This window comes from Grus americana, chromosome 3 (assembly GCF_028858705.1).
Source record: "Grus americana isolate bGruAme1 chromosome 3, bGruAme1.mat, whole genome shotgun sequence".
NCBI lineage: Eukaryota > Metazoa > Chordata > Aves > Gruiformes > Gruidae > Grus > Grus americana.
Window position 1 is genome coordinate 96466005 of NC_072854.1, and position 17728 is coordinate 96483732.

The 17728-nt window shown below is 42.7% G+C and overlaps 1 protein-coding gene across 4 annotated transcripts in view; it reads left to right on the plus strand.

The window, feature by feature from the left end:
* Positions 1-10382: 10382 nt before the first annotated feature.
* The window catches only part of SRBD1 (S1 RNA binding domain 1), a 132248-nt gene continuing 124902 nt past the window's right edge, over positions 10383-17728 (plus strand). For 2 of the 4 annotated variants that reach the window (XM_054822338.1, XM_054822341.1), the window contains exons 1-3: positions 10383-10521; positions 11809-11918; positions 16517-16707. The gene's annotated coding sequence lies outside the window, so the exon portion shown is untranslated. Of the gene's footprint in view, positions 10522-11808; positions 11919-15792; positions 15929-16516; positions 16708-17728 lie in introns of those variants that run through there. The other 2 variants (XM_054822340.1, XM_054822339.1) reach the window with 2 other exon arrangements.

Consider the following 17728-nt stretch of genomic DNA (forward strand, 5'->3'; position numbering starts at 1 on the left):
TAGGTCATTAATGGAACAGTTCAAGTCTTTCACTGAAATGTAATACTCCATACTTTGGGAATACAAGTCTACTGATGAGAGACGGCGTTCAGAAAGGTATTTGAAGTTGGCAAGCTGTGACATGTGCCACTCACTTTTTTCCATAAGGGCAGTGCATCACCATGCGGAATATAAAATGTGGATGGTTTTCTTCTCTTTCTTGATTATTAGTGGATTGCATGAAGTGGATGATGATGTAATTATTGACATAACTAAGCTGTCCGAAATACCCTTTACAGGGATTTTTTTTCTAGCTTAGCAGGCGAGTGCTTATTAACCTCGGGAGACAATCTGTAGTCGTATCGTAGCTGTTCTGAAGCCACGAAGCTATGTAGTGAAGCCTATGTTCAGGTTAAAAAGATATCTGTAACTTCAGCAAAGTGCTTCAAAATAGAAAAGGACATGTTGTGCATAGACAGGTTTCCGAACTGGTTCTCCATTTGACATAAGTGAGTTCAGGGAGCTTCAGCTGAAGATAGGGGAGACTAGGCAGCAGCAAGTTACTGCACTGGAAGGGTGCAACTACTGCAGTGGAAAGGCACAAACGCTCCATCCTCAAGAGATGGGAAATACAGGATTGATTTACACTGCATGACTAAAGTTAAACATGTTCCTGGGAATTGGCCTGGATAGGAATGTTTTCTAGATTTCTCCTTCAAAGAGCTGTTCAATATACCTGCCCATAGCCTTCTGCTTAACAAGACAGCTTCCCAAAGCTCTCTCGGGAGTGCAAACCAAAATTCATTTTGTTCTTTGGAGGGCCCTTCCAAACTCCACAGGAAACTCACTTACTGCTTCCTTTAATGGGTCAAACTTGCATCTCTGCTTCTCTTTCAACCTTCCAGTTCACTTTTTTTCCACAAAGACAGTTTATGGAGAAGTTTTTCTCAAACTGAGCAGAAGAGATCTATCTAGGTACACAAAGGGGAGTGATAGGAGTACTCTTCGGTATCGTGTGTATTTGCGACTGGGATACTGTTGTGACACCGGGTTATTGCCCATCAACAGCATTTATTACTGCTGTTACAGAAGGAACACTGCTGAAGTATGGGTTGTTGCTTGATGTAATTTTGTTTGACAACAAGTTGAGAACACAAATATCTGCATTTTGGGGGGAGCTGATGTGAATTGCTGCAAATGTATTCAAATACAAAGAGACAAAACAAACAAGTTAATATGATTTTGTTTCCCATAGTGAATCTTTCTTGTTAACTGCTTTCTTGTCACACTACTGTCAGGTCTAATAACACAGGCGTCATCTTCTACTCTGAATTATCTTCAGAGTGTGTCTTGCTGATTTTTTCGGCAGTGAAATCTTCAATCACAGCCTGTCCAAGACACAATGGAGCATCAGCCCGCATTTTCAGTTATGACAGATGTATTCCTGCACCACTCCTGCTCATTCACAATGTTGTAAGGATTCGTGTAGGTTTTTGCCTAAAACAAAATACTGGTTGCTGTCATTTATTCCTGTTCGCATAAACTCATGCTGTTGATTTTCACTTCCAGGTTCCTATGCAGCCCATCCCCACTCTACCTACAATGGCCCCTTCCTAACAAGATGTCAACACCCTTCTCTGATCACTGACTCTTAAAAGCAGGCAAAACTCCTGTCTTACATTTTAATTCAAGTACAGGAGTGCTTTTCCTATGCTGCCCTTATGCCTAGGACTTCCCTGGAGACACTGGCCCACAGGCCTTCAGACTCAAAACTCTCCTTTACTGTGACACCTACAAATATGCACAATACTGGTCTGCTTTTTTTCTACCTACAGCTTGGTTGGATCCTGCTCCATCACAGCGGCTTCCAGATCTTACGAGAATATTAATAGAAACAACAATAAGGACCAAAACAGCAAAAGGTATTTCACAGGAATAGACTTGTATTTTTTCTGAAAGGTCCACATGCAAAACCAACTTTGTCTAAATAATGACAGACTAGGAAAAAAAAAATAAGGGACTTTCAAACCCTTATGTAGGTGCCCTCTCTACTTCTCACACGTGAATGTGTTAAATCCCTACCAATAAAAGGTGTAAAGGATGAGTGAGCAGTAGTAAGCAAAAACCTCAGAGTTTATGGGCAGTAACTCTTCTCCTTCACTGAATGGTAGAGATCACTGTAAATTTACCTTCGAAGGTATTTAACCAGTGTCTCTTCCTATAGCAGCGTGGTATTCAAGCTATTTAATATCACCTTCCCTCTCAAAGATTGATCACATATTTATTAAGATACATCACTTCTGATCTGATCTTCTTGCAATTTATCTCTTTTACTACCTGTAACTGCCATTTTAAAGAGAATTGTTTTAAAGAATGGGAGTTTCAAAATAATATTCTCTAAATAACACATCCAAATCCCCACGGTCACCTAAAGCCTTTATTATGTATTTATAAATCCTAACTATAAAGTAAGAATAATAAATAATTGCATTGCAGTATATTTGGTGAAATGAGTACTTTCCTTTACCAATGAAAGGTGAAGTGGCTAGCTAAAATGAGAACTAAGCACCTAATGGAAGAACACTTCATTTAGGAATGTGAGGAAGCGTAATATGCCAAGCGTATCCTAAATTAAGTCTCGTGGCACTGCAGAGCTGTGACTGCAACGTCATCGTGTGTATATGGGTGGGAGTCGGCAAATAGCTGTGATGGAAGCTCAAAGTTGCTCTTTAATCTTGTAATATGTTCACTGGTATTTTATTTACAGAAGCAATTACTTCTGGCTATATATAGTTAGTTACTGTAATAGTTATTTTACAGAAATAGCAACCAAGTTTTATGTGTCAACATTCTCCATTCACTGGAATTTTTGGAACTTCTTGTCAGAGAATGAATGACTGCAGTGATGCTGCAGGATAACCGAGACAAATACGAGCAACCAAACCGGCCATTTTCTAGGCCTGCTAGTACTATTAAAGTCGAGGTTGCTGGATCACTGTTTCTTGAACCTAACAGCATTGCTTTAAATCTAGCAAAGATGAGGCATTACCTATGTTTATGTTCCTTCCAAAACGTTAACTTGGTTACAAAATATTGTGCACACTTCAAGTTGAACAGATATTGTGACTGAGTCTGCAGGACTGACTGTAATCATTTAAAAGAATGGACACTAGGACTACTAAAACAACCATTATCAAAGTATTTTTAACAAAACTGCAGGCTGCCATGCTAGTAAAAATGCCAACACACTTTACAACCACAACCAGAAAGCAAGTTCTGACTTCACCAGGGACAGGCCACGCCACGGTCCAGCTGTTGGCGGCAGCCGCCACTTCCAGGAGGGCTGGGTCCGAAGGGAAAACACATCTCTCCTGCAGCCAAGAGCTGCGTCTTTCCCGGCTCTCACCCAGGATTAGGCTAATCCGCCTCCAGCCACAGCTCTGCTGAAGACAGTGGAATTTCAGGCAGGTGATAAAGGCCTTATGTCACTCTTATTTTCATCTTTACAGTTGTGTGGATTTGGCCACACACGTATAAACCTTTTGGATTTTAAGGCACCGGCTTGCTTTCGAAGATGGAAAAAGAGGGAAATGATGACTGAGAAGTAAAGAAGTTCTCTAAATGATAATTTGTATCAGGATATCTAGTACTATGACTACATTTTGACTATATACAAAGTTTCTTGTTTCAAAATTATCCACAGATTTCTTGGTTAGAACTGCTTAAGTACACCTGTATAAACTGTCGTGCCAGCAACAGACAGGCAGGGAACATGGCAAACATCAGATACCGTTACTGTCCATGCATTAACTGGAACTGGCCAACATTTTTCTGGCAGGAATTTTGCTACAAAATCTAAGATTCTTGTGCAACCTCTTTGTGTGCTAATACTTGAGCATATCATAGTCATTGTTTATCCTCACACAGCATTTTAGGAAACATTAGTAGCCCATTTTAACAACGAGGAACTGAGCCACTCATCGAAGAGCCACTCATCGAAGGTCACACAGGACCTACCCCCTGTAGCAGAGGAGGAAATTGAGTCTGAGATTCAGATTAATGTTCCCTAGACTGAAGCCCTTTTCACAGCTTGCTGAAAGCATCTGATCAATTTGTAAGCACTTAAGCTGCTATTTGAACAGGCGGGAATAATGGACGCATTTTGAGGCCTCTCCACTTGGCAGGATTGTCTCCTGTTTTCAGAAGTGACGGATTTGGTCCTTCTGTAACAAGACACGCGGCCTCGTGGCTGTTGAAGGTCCTGACCTGGGTGCTTCTGCAGAGTCAGCAGATGAAACTGGAGACTGATTTGCCTCTGAGGCATCCTAGTCCCACACGCTGACAAGTGATAGGCAAATATGTATATATATGGGGTAAAATAAAGAGGATAAATGCTTTTATATGGATAATAGTACAGGAACAATGGGTTTTGCTAGTTCAGTGGACTAACTTTGAGTGAAGTACTTTAGTTCTGATTCCTCCAAATGTGACGTTTTCCAAAAAACTGCTGCAGCCTAGAAAAAAATTTCCTATAATCTTGAGCATGCTTATTTACAGAAATCAGAACTGACTTCTACAGAAGTAGAATTGCCCTCTAGCAATTCCAAAGCCACCATTTGCTTCTGACTCTGAAGCGATCGTCTCTTTTGAAATAGATGCATGCAGTAACCCAGGAACAATAGTCTACACTTCAGTCTAAAGAACCTTTGGTATCTCTCATCTTCCTTCCAAGACTTAGTTCTTTTCCTTTTCCCTTATATATATAGACTGGACATATTAGCACGTAATGGAGCTTCAGGAGTAATTCTACAAAACAGTTGCTGGATCAATTGGGAGAAGAGCCATACTATCTTCCTCTCTGCAGCTGTGCAGTTAACAGATCATGTATGGAATATCAATGGATTTTGAAGATGCAGGATACGGTTCTCTACCTTTGCACAAGGCACATAATTTGTCTGTGCTTTTGTCCTTCACAACAGGGAAACAACAAGGCTGGGAGGATAAATACCAGTGCTTTCCAGAGAAATTCAGCTCTTCAAACACACTCTGATAATAGGTATTTCATCCCATATGTGCGTAGGGACCCTACATCATATGGACCAAGCACCTCTGTCCTCCACGCACAAAGACCTGCTGTAAACATGTACAGAGCAATTACACAGCAACGGCCAGTAGATTCAGTAGGTGTTGGACAAAGAAAGTCGGTTGCAGTGTCGTCTTCAACCTGGTACTTAGGATCTGAGCACAGAGGACCCTCATTTTGTGAAGGCATCACCATAAATACCGTAAAGACTGTCGGGCTTTCAAAGTGGGGCAATGGTGGAGGTCACACTAGTATTCTGGATAGGCAGGGTATAGGCTAAAGGTAGAGCCTAATGATCTGACCAAAGTGATAAGCTTGCAGTAGTGGCAAAAGTTAACAGTGACATGGAGTTCCCATTTGCAAAAGCTCACTACCACACAAAATAAAAATATTGGTGCTTTGTCCAGCTGACAAGTAGAAAATATAAAGTCAGTGCAAACTATTTCCTGACAGATCTCTGCTTCTGCTGATTGACATTTCTATCAGTCCCAAATCAAATGGTTACTTCATACAGATCACCCATATCACTGCTGGGCACACAACAGTGTTTAGGAGTCAGAGGCACGGATGAGGATGCCATCACACTGTATTTTTATATGAACACAGGCAGTGAGATGGTCTCTTTCTCAGAGACCTTTCAATATAAATATAAGGCAGGAAGAAACAGAAGAAAACAAAAACAGATGGGGATTACAAAACCACTTTGAGAGTACATTGGCAATACGGACAGTAGACTCAACACTGGCCATGTTCTTCTAGGCCTTGTAGACAAAAAGAAATTGAAGACATTGTGAAGCAGAGTGCTTTTTTTGGCAGATGCTCTTATGTCTGCATTGTTCACAAAAGGCCTTTGCTAATTAATTGGGAAATTACTGCTTTTTCTTCTGCAAGGCCACGCAGCCAGGTGCAGACAGATACAAGCAAGCTCTGCTCATGCTCTGGGCTGCCCAGACATAAGCTAGCCTCCGTCTGGAAGATGTAGAGTCATGCTAATGTGGCACCGTGCCCAAACTAACATACCCTGCCTCTCAGCAGTGCTCATTAGCTTAGGTTCCTGCAGTTATCCTACTTCTGGACTGGGGCCTTCCGGTGTCTGACAAGCTAAGGGCACTGGCAGAGTTCTCCTGTCTTTCTGCCTCCTCTATGTACATATACCTTTATGTCATTACATGTTGAGAAACGGACTGTTAAAAATCACCAATTCTCTTCTCCCAGTTGCACTCCTAAGGACATTTTTGTCAGTCTGCCAAGATGGTAACAAAACACATGAACATCTCATGGTTCAGCTCACACCATCACCAAAGCAGCAGTGATGGCTGCAGAAGCAGCTAACTCATGAGCTGCCAAAGCGCTGAGGTAGGAAACAGGAGTATGGATTACATTCTTTATGAAGCCCGAGTACAGACCATACAACCCTCAGCATGTTCCTGCAACATGGCCAAGAACCAGGTTGCACTCTCATACCATAAGTAATCCAGCATCTGCCCCCAACGGCAAATTTTCGGGAACACTGTGAAGGACTGAATTTCCTCCAGTTCTCAAGGAGGAGAGAAGAAGACCCAGCACATCGCCCACCAGCTCACCTACCTTCCTGACCTTTCAGGTGGCATCAATTTTCCAGCCCCTAGAAAAAGAGAAAGAAATGCAGCTCTGCTGAGTTTCTTCTCACTGACCGCTGTTAGGACACATAATCCATCGTTCTTCACTAAAATGACAAATTTGACTTGTTTTATATTGAACTATGGCTACTGTGGAAAAGATACAGGATTCAGTCCCCACTGGTAATACAAGATACGGCGCAACTGCACTCAGTTTAGCCTTTACCTTTCTATTAGACTTATGAAATCGCACTCGGCCATATGAGAATGCTACTGAGAATGCCACATGAAGGAGTCAGTGGGGGGGAAAGGGACAATTCAGGTTGCTCATCAGATTTTATTTCTGTGGTTATTTCACTGTGAGAGTCTCACAATTTTCCGTGGGATGCCTCCCTTCACCAGTAAGTATTTTCACAAAGGGCAGGATAAAGATTACACAGGGAGTTCTAAGCATGGCTTTTTGCTTGGCTTTGCAGCCTAAATACTATTCTTTAAACACAGCTTTAAAAAAACATCTCAGGCATACACAGTTGTATGATAACATACTAATATACAGATGAGAGGTTTTGCCGTGGTTATACCTGGAGTGTCTTTCACAAGCAAGAATATGCTTATTTTGTCCAGCCTGCAGACTGCTAGGAAGCCGTAACAGCATAAAGCTGCAGCTCATGCACCCTCCGTTAGCAGGGCCCGTTAGTCCAGGTTAGGCAATGCACTAGCTACGGCTACGCAGCTTCTGGCCAGCGCAGAGCACAGGTGGAACTTTTGCTGTTAGTAGAGCACATACCCATACCTCCTGCTGAAGAATTTTTAAGCCTGAGCTTGAGAAAGCATTGCATTCACGGCAATACTGGAACAGACTGACACTCAAGTCATTCTGAAATCAGAGGGGTAATCCGTGTTTAAACTTAGTCCTATGCATTAATCTTCTTTTTTTACTATTTTGCTATCCTGAATAGAGATAATCATAAACATGTGCTTTCCTGAGTGGAGCTCTGAAAACACTAACATGTAGCAGTTCAGACAATGATTTATTCGTGTCAAGTCTAGCCCTTATCAAAGAACAGTAAAACAAAGAACAAGCATTACATCTGGGCCATGAAAAGCTATTTCACTCTGTAACTATACTGCATTGCATTAGAAAGTAAATCTAATGTAAGAGAAGAAAAAAGCCTTGTATGATTAGACTAATTTTATCGAAAATGATCCAAATTAGGGAGTTTCAAATTTTATATCCGTAACTTGAATTCACAACTGGTTGGTTCTTTTGAACTGAACTCTGAAATAATTGGGTAAATGCCTTTTAAAGGTTTAGAGAAATGTCAGTCTTAATCTTTTGCAGCAGGGGTCACTATAAACAAATCTAAAAAAACCTGCCAGCATAGAATACATATGCCAGAACAGACAGTAAAATTACTGATTATACATAAGGAACGATGTCACTGCAGGCGAGCATGAGAAGAAAAATCAAACATTTTTATGTAAGTAATTTCTTTAAAATCAGTTGTACAGGCTTAGCCCACCCTTACAAGAATGGTGACCTAATTTCAAACTATTAATAGAAAAGAAATAAAGTTGACTCCGTGATATGTACTTAGACATAGGAATTTTAATGCAGTGCATCAAAGGAGTCAGATGACACAGGCAGTATTTTTATATTCTGCACAGAGTTTCACTGTAAGTATTACAAAATATAATCAGACCAAGTATTTAAATATGATTTCAATGCTATTTATAGTCACAATCTTTTGTCCTTAGTTATATAGTGCACCGAGTTCCTATATTTAAAGGTTGTTTTCACATTGTCATAAAAGCAGCATCTGATCTGAAATATAATAAAATCAGAACCTTACCTATTATAAATGACAATGTTTCAGTTGAAAAACTGTCTGAGGTTCTAACATGATTTCATATGTATGACATTAGCTGGTTAAATGACAACAGCTCAGTCTTAGCAATGGATATTTCCCTAGCATTAGACTAAACTACCCTTTGCTCAGCTCTTACTAGGACAAAATTCCAAGTGAATCGACCCAGAGCCTGCAAACACTTACACACTCGATTACCTTTGAATACGTGAACAGTCCTATGGAGGTCTGAGTCAGATCATCAACTTGTGTAAATCACAGGCTCTATTTAAATCAACAGAGCTGTGACAGTTTATATCAGCTGAAGATTTGGCACCAGAGATACAACCCCATGCATAAAGACAAGTATGTGCCTAAGTCTCTCTCCAGGCCCCTGAAAGCCACAGAGGTCAGGTAAACTTCATGGAAAGAGAGAGACTGAATTGAACATTCTTGTGTTTAAAGTCATTCCAGACCGTTAAACAGACATTTATTATAAAGGCAAGATGAAAAATTATGAATTATTTAAGTTTATTACACCTTAGTTACATTTAAGATGTTGCTGTTCCAAGGCTGGAGGACAGCTGGCTGGTAGTTATGACCACAAGTTACAAATATTTATGATACAAAGCAGAAGACCTTTTAGGGTAATGGAAGCTCGAAAGGCGGCTTTCATGTAACAGCCCACTTGCTCCACTCTTCTAGCCATGGCTCCAGAAACCAGCACCCATTAAACTTTGCATATGAAATGGACTTCACGGGATTCTTGCTGAACGTTAACTTAGTAGATATAGATGAAAAAGAAATAGATGCAGAGATCACAGGGAAGCATAACTTTATATGAAACTTTAAGATGGGTGACTGACACTTGGACACTTTTTCCAGCACTGGAGTGCAAATGTTTCTAGTTATAAGGAAAATTAACGCAAGTTCTAAACTGTGTGGGTAAGGGAACATGAACGTCCTACATATATTTGGATCTACATGCTCTTATCTACTCACCGGGCTGAAAAGGCACGTATTTATTGCTATGTCTTCTGCTTTGATATAGTATCTCAGCTTCACATGACGATGATTTCTGCTTCCCAATACCCCTGTGAAAAATAACTAACCCCACTTTACGGAGGGTTTTTTTGGCTAGCAGAAGCAATGAGACATTTCTAGCACCTTTCAAACTCCCATCAAGAACTGAACCTCGCCATTTTGCATCTCTGCTCTCTGTCCTTAGTTTAAGCGAAAGGCGGACGATGCTTCCGCACCGCGGCAGACGCAGGGATGCTGGTCCCACAGCCCTCACACCTTCACCCCGCACAACACGCGGGGGACAGCCGACAGCCACCACCGCCACGAGGGGAAGGGGACAGCCGACAGCCACCACCAAACACCGTCATCGCGTTGCACCTGAGGCACCTCGAGGCCGCGTTAAGCCCCGGCCGACACCCGCCTGAAGAGGTGGGGAGGGGGAAGAGCTGGCTTTACCGGACCCCCTTACTCAGGTCTGCTGAGGCGCGGGGAGAGACCCACACCCGCACAGGAGGGCCGGTTTCCACCCTGCCCACCGCCGGCACAGGCCCCGGCCCCGCGCGGTACCAGCACACGAACCCGCTTCCCACCGCCAGCCCCGGCCACCCCGCGCCCGCTCCCTCCCCTCCGCGCCCGGGCCCGCGTCCCGCCCTCCCGTCCTGCGGCTCCGGCGCCCAGCGCCACCTGGCGGCGGCATCGCGGCCTGTCCGGTCGGGGCCCGCCAGCAGCGGGAGGGCGGCGGGGCGGGGCGGCGCGGCAGGCACTGCCGCCCCGGGGGCTGCCCGGCCCCGATCGGGAACCCCATCGCCGCTGCCGGGCGTCGTGGGCGGGGCAGTGGGCGGTGCCTCCGCTGACCCCGCCCCCTTCACTGGCCGCTTCCTGCGGCGCGGCACGGCGGCTGCTTCCTGCTCCTCCCCGCGGCGCGTCGGGCGGGCGGCTCCGCCATGGCTGCCCTGGCGGCCCTTTCAAACGCGGCAGCCGGCAGCAGGGGGTAAAGTTTGGGGAAGCCTCCCTCCTCTCGCCGGGCCCGGGCCGAGGGTGAGGCAGGGCGGGCAGCGGCCTGCGGGGCTGCGCTGGCTTCGGCGCCCTCCGTGCCGGCAAGCGAGGGGTTTCCTGTTGTCTCGGTTGTCTCGGTGGAAACGAGCCATTTTCTTCCTGGGCCTCCGTTTCTGCTCCCTGCATCTCCCTCAGCCCCGGGGGGAAAGGGTTGCTCGGGGCTCCTCTCGTCCTGAAATGGTGCCGGCGGCCCCGTTGTGCGAGAGCCGCGGGGGGCGGGTGAGCGGGACCGGTGATGCGGCCGGCAGCGCCCCGGCGGGCCGGGGCACCCACCGGGCTGTGGCGGGAGGACGTGGGGCTCCCGGCCTCCGCTGGGATGCCTCCTGTGCCCCCCGCCTTCCTTGGGGGCAGGAAGGGGTTTGCCAGGCGGCTGTTCCTGTGGTTCTGCCGGGGAGCTGATGCCCTTCCCAGGCACGGGGGGTGGAATTTAGCTCGATTAGTCCTTCCTCTGGAATGCTGTCAACAGTTCTGAGGAAAGTGGGGTGTCATCTGGGGAAGAAGAGGGCTTCGAAGTACATAAAGTTTATTTTAAGCTCGGCCACATTCTTGGGCCAAAAAGCAGTGATTTGGATGGTAGTGAGTCACCAAGCAACAAACAGTGCTTTACTGCAACTCCCCTTTGTGCCTGCACGACTCTGAAAAGAGCATTATTGGTGTCGTAAACTCTGCTGTGGCTGCCGCCATGCAGAACAGCTGCACATCTTCTGTATCCCTCAGGAGTGAGGATGTCCCACTTAATTAAGCTGGATGGCTAGTTTGGTGGGTTGGAGAAAAGGAGTAGCAGCACATGATGTAGCAGTCTGTTACTGAATCAGCAGTAGTATCCCCCTGGTTTTGGATAATGTCTGTTTTCATAGGCGGTTTGAGATAAGTGGTTTAAAAAAATGCCTTCTTGTGCACACCTCTTCTGATTCATTGACAGGCTGCTGCACAATGCAGGTTGTTCCTTTCCCTCAGTGGGACCACTAGTTATAGGAACAGGCTTGGAGGAGAGTGTGCTTTCTAAGGGCACAACCTTGGTGTTTTGCCTTTTTGGTGGTACTTCTGTAAGTAGTAGCAGTAGGTGGTACTCCTACTAGTCTTAGACCTTTTCCTTTCTGATTAGCGTTGGGGACTGTTTTGCTCTATGTGCATACCTTATATGTCTTTCCCTTTCTTTCTGGCTGTAATTTTCCAGTTAGCACTGGAGTCCACTGATTTGTGTCTGTGACTCCTTTCTCAGGCAGTCCTGACTGGCTTTGTGCAGGAAAAGTCCTTGGACATTGCTGCATCAGCTTCTCTGGGCAAAAGTGTCTGGGAGTTCTCCAAGGTTTTAACCTCGAGAGGATTACAGTAAGTTGGATTTATATTTTGAAGTACAACTTAGTTACAGGTGATAAAAACCTTCTGGAATGATAGAACAATTTCCATATGAGTCCCTACCATCGGTCTGCATAGCATTTTTTTCCCCTTTGCTGCTGACAGTATGCTCACACTTTGATTTCTTCTTAAGATGTTATTCTAGCATGCAATGGAGGTGTCTTAAAATGACAAGCAAAATCAAACTCTTGAGGGCCTACATATAATTATTGAAGTGAGCCATTCTGCTGCTACTAATAATGGCCTGAAATCCACTTGTCATGTGGGATTCGTAGTGCTTTTTATGTCCTGCTCCAGATGCTTGGTGTTATAATAAACTGTCATTTGTCTAGTACTGTGTGGTTTAAGAAAAAGCTAAAATGCAAAATTCTATTATATTTGCTATTTTCTTCATGCTAGAAAAGCAGAGGCTGCAGAGCAAAGTTTGAGGAGCTTCCTGCACAGACAGATTTCCTTTCTGGAAGAAACGCATTAATTTAACTGGAAAAGAGCTTTAGAAGTTTTCGTGTCCTCTTTTGCTGGAGAGGGGTGGGGTTTTTTTGCAGTTACTGAAATGAAATTAATTCCCAAGTATATGGGTGGTGGTGGTGTGTGTGTTTGGTTGTGTGTTGTTTTTGTTTGTGGCTTTGTTGGTTTTTTTTTTTTTTTTTTGATCCTGTACCTTCAGGTAGAAGAATCTATTTGAGTTGTAAGGTGCAATAGACTTTGTTGATATTCAGATCTCTATTTCTCTAGTTATGAGGGATTTATGTGACTTAATGTAGTGAGGTTATGAGATTTAAATTTGCCATAATGGCATTCATTTGATCATACTGTGAAAGTATAATCTTTTCTGTAACTTTCAACTGTTAAGTACGATTTTTTTCTAAAGTGCCCTGTAGAAGATGTCGCAATCTATTAGGATTACTGGAGCAATTTCTGACTCTGAAAATTGTTCCTGTAATGGTGGAACTGCAACACATAGCCTTGTGCTAGTGCTGGACTGTTCTTTGGGGGTTTGGGAGAATGGTGGAGGTAGGTTTTTTCATTTAATTACTTAAACTTTTTTTTCTGCAAGTATTTGCTTACACCGCCTGGATTTGCATATGATGACATTTACTTTTAATGGGTTGTATCTTTGCATAGATAGGGAAGCTGAAGAGAATATCAGTATCTAAATGAGACTTGGATCACCCTTTAACGTAAGGTCTTTAGAGCCTCAATCTACTTATATTCTACATGCTGCCTAGAACTCCTATTTGGGAAGAGAGACCAGAGGAATGATTACTTCCTCGCTGTATGTTTTGTGCGTACTCATATTAAGATTCTGTACAGTGAAGTATAATAAGAGCTACCCTTTCGTTCTTTATTCCTGGCGTGGCCCCACACCAAACTACACTAGCCTTATTTTAATGAGTAGTTGAAGGGCAGGGAGAAGTGTGCTATTTACAGCCATCAGGATAGTTCAAATACATTGTGGAGCTCTGCATTGGATGCAGTGGTGGGAACAAAAGAACTGGCGACAAAACTGATGCCAAACTATTTGGAGAGTAGACCTGGGAGATATATTTATCTACAATAGCAATGATTTAAATAGTTTCAGCTCTTCTTCACTGGACAGCATAATAGCTCTGCAAAGTCGTCTTTCGCTTTTAAGTGGGAAGCACTTTTGAAGAACACACTGTGACTGTTTTGAGTTTTGTGGAGAAGCGAGGCTTTTGTGACGACTGAGTGCATGAGGCACAGAGAATTCAAGTGGTTCAAACAATGATGTTTCATGCTGTCTGCTGTCATTTGGGAGATGGACAAGCAGAAGAGTTTTGATTCTCTTGAACAGGGAATCAAGGGTCTAGTGTTAAGGTCTCAGCCTGTTGCACAGAGACAAAATGTTGCACGTGGACCAATCTGAAATGAAGCAGATGTGAGCTAAAGTATGTGAGCACGGTTGAAGTTTTTAGCTCCTAGCTCCTGTTGACTGGCATAGAAGTAAAATACTGTTGGTGAGATGATTAAGAACACTTTATCTCAAGGAACAACAATTTTTTTTAATGACTGCAAAGTTTCCAACAACATATATAAAATAAGAAAAAAATAACATGTTAGCAAATGTTGCTTGGAAGTTTGCTGGCCTTGGGTGTGAGGAGAGCTGCTAGAACAGAGCTGCAGGAGTTCACTATGCCAACTGGCAAGCCAGTGAAATCCTACACGGGGTAACTTGTGCCCATCACTGGATACTGTGTGTTTACTTCCTTCAGGTGATAAGTACAGGTGATACCAGTAATCCAGGCACTGCAAGCACCTGCAGTAAGATACAGCAAAACTGAACACAGGAGGGGAAAAAAGTTTACTCTGACTTGTGTCTGGTATAAATTGGTTACTCTTCATTTTTCAAGAAGCAGTCCATTTTGTAATTGGCTCTTCTACAGTTATGGGACTTTTCTGGATTTGGGAAGGGGACACAGATCTATGCAAGCTACAGTTTCTTTCTTCAGAGTAGAAACCAGCCCTAACTTTGCATATGGTTACCTGGAGGTGACAGAGAAGGAAGAGGTAAAGGCAGCCTATCTGGAAAATATAATAGAAGAACAGTGGCCAACTTCATGCTTTCTTGAGCCCAGCATGCTGTGGGAGGATGAAAAAGCTTTTCCAAGCTTCCTCAACACTTGAGGCAGGAGACATGGAGGACCATATCCCAGTAGAAACAGAGTGCGGAGCAGGCAATAGCTCGTGTGATTGCCTCGTATGTAGTCAGTGCAGCCAGCGTTGTAGATGCCCCATGCGGAGCATAACTGTTGGCCTTTCTTGAGTCTTCCTGCCTCACTTAAGGGACTGTCTCTAAGCTTTTTTTTTTTTTGAATCTGCAATAGTTATTCATGAACATCAGTGGCATTTAGACTCGTTGCTTTTTCATCTTCTTCTCTGCCTCCCCCTCCCCAGTGAATCACAGAAGGACTGTTTTTCTTAGTCATTAACTGTAGGTGTTAGCACACCCTAGCGCAGGCAGCTCAGGAGGAAAATTTAGCAGACAGCTGTCTGGCAGTTTGGAATCAAATCAGAAGTACTTTTGAGGATTTGAATAAAAAAAAGTGATTCTTTGTAAACAAAAAGAATATATTGAGCAACTGCAAGATTCTTTTTCAACAAATATGAAGTACAGTTAGTTGGATTTATATGTTATTAGAAGGGGAGGTGGTTATGACTTGGCCGTACCTCACAGTGAAATATCGTGACTTTTTTTTTTTCCTTTGTGATACCCCATGTTTGATATTAGTCTCAGAGATGCTTTTTGGTATTGGGCTTTTATTTTGAGCTGTAAAACTCCATTTTGGCCTCTGACTTGCCTTTGGCTTGTCTGTTCATGGAGAGTTATTCTGAAATAAATTTTGTGCTTTAAATTCACATCTTAACTTTAGTTCAGATTAACTTTAAGTGCAGGTACAAAAGCCTTTAAGATCAAAGTTACCACTCTTCTCAAGAAAATTTAGTAGATTAATAATATAATAAAAGTAGGAGTTTATGTATCTGAGGCCAGTCCCAACTCCGTATGTGCTTGTAAGAACTGTCACAGTATTGATGAGTGGGACAGAGGACAGATTCTGTACTGGTCTTATCTTCTTTGATCTGCTAGATCAAGCATTTTTAATACCTCTCCAGCTTTCTGGAGGATGGCAACAAACACTTAAAAGGTGATCTAAGTATTTTTTAAAGTGGAAAATCCAAGAAATCAGAAGAAAAAAACCCCAAACTTTGAACTGTCCCATAAAGACTTAGCCTTATTACATATCACTTGCTTTTCTATTTCATGCTTTCCTATGTCATTTTTATATTTACTATATGGTAATTCTCAGACTTAAGGATGTGGGAGCAAATACTAACCTGTTCATGAAGAATGTGGAAAATGCCTGGTTTCCTAAACCAAGGAGCTTCTCTCATTCTTATGCTGATACGAAGAGTCAAATCAGTCACCAGTGTTGGTTGGCAGGAAGTACAATTAACTTTATAGAGTAAGCTTCACTCTTGTCATAATCTTGCTTAATGTAACAATACAAACATTGAGATATTTTGAGACCCTGCCCTTGGGCACTTGAGGTGAGAGGGAAATATTAGCAGAAAAAAGACCTTCTGGATGAGGCTTTCCTTTTACCTGGGCTTTTGGGTAAGCCCCAAAACTATCATGGTGATACGCTGAGTGTCCAAAACTGGCAGGGAAGTTTAGAGAGCGGTGTTATGTAGGGGGAATGCTGGCCTCAGGTGAGAGAACATGCATGTTGGCTTCTTCCTTGCTATGATTTATTGGGTACCTATGAATAAGCTGGTTAGAGTGTTTAAAAACTGATCACTGGCTTCCAAAATTGCCTGGAATACTGAAAAATACCCACCTAGTTGGATTAGCTGAAGAAGTATGGCTGATAATGGTATTGTAAGATAAACATCTAGTTTGAAAACAGAGAACTGAGAGACCTAACCATGTGAGAAATGTCCCAGTGTATGCAAAAAATGGATCAGAGATCCATCTGGCTCAGGTATTACTTAATTATGGAAATCTTAATGTTGCAAACAGGAATAATGTTTTTTGTTTCTCCCATTCACAGATTAAAGTACAATGTAAAATGGAAACATTATTTTCATGCCTCTGAGGTAATGGGAATAAATAATTAATTCAAGGCTATGATAATTACTATTCAGCTATAAAGAGCAAAGGAAAACAGAGAAGCAGAGTGGCTGGGTGAAATTGCAGGTGTGTCAGAACTGACAGTGAAAAATCACTTGGGAAGCTAATAAGGTGAGTAATGCTTTTGTGTTCTGTGGAGATTTCTGGTTTCCTGTGGTTGACGTATATTCTAACCAGTCACATAACGGGATTTTGGTCAGTGGAACGGCACAGAAAGGCTGACCTGTTACCGACCATGATGATTGCTACAAGAAAGTGTTTGCGAGCAAGCTAATAGCTAATGCTCTTTGATGTGGGCCTCAGTAGTCCTCCTCCTGCTGTGGTGCTGAAAACACTTAAATTTTGGTACTGCTTTACAAGGAAAACGTGCTGAAAGCCATTTATAACAATAGTTACACTTCTAGTGCTTGAACAGAGGCCAGAATAAAGTTGGATTAAAGAGCATTTCGCCCTTGAGTTAAATGGCACTTTGCAAAACGCTTATCCAGTTTGTATGTGCAAACATGGGATTTCAAGGCTCACATCGCAGCAGTAAGGCTGGATCAAAGGTCAAGGTGCAAAAAGTTTTTTGGGTACAAGAGCTGGAGAGTAGAATGTGAAGAACGATGAAATTGGACCAGATATAGGTAAAATTTGTCTATGAATTTTATAGCTATAGAAATGCTTTTTTTGTTTATTTTTTTAATTTTAATTTTCTGGCAGGTAAAATTTTGAGGGTACCTAAAATTCTGTAACTAATGCTGCCAAATACAATTATTGAAATTCATGGACCCAGCCATTGTCAAGAATTCTATAACTAATTAACTGAAACACAGCTATGGTAGATACGAATCTCGGGTGAGGAGAAAGTCTATGCCTTCCCTTTTTACCTTTGGTAATTGTTTTATGTGCTTTCTATATGCTAATGAGCAGGTCTTTCAAAATCATTGCTTTTATTATTCATACAAGCAACAGATAGTCTTTAAAGGTGAAATTGTAGATCAAAATGGACAATCTTGTAGTCCTGTTCACATCAAAACCATATGCAAGCTGACTTTACTAAATCTTAATTTTATTTTCTGTACTACTTAAATTGATGGAGGAAAGACTGACGCAGTATGTAAGTGACACCCAATAATATGTCTGAGAACAA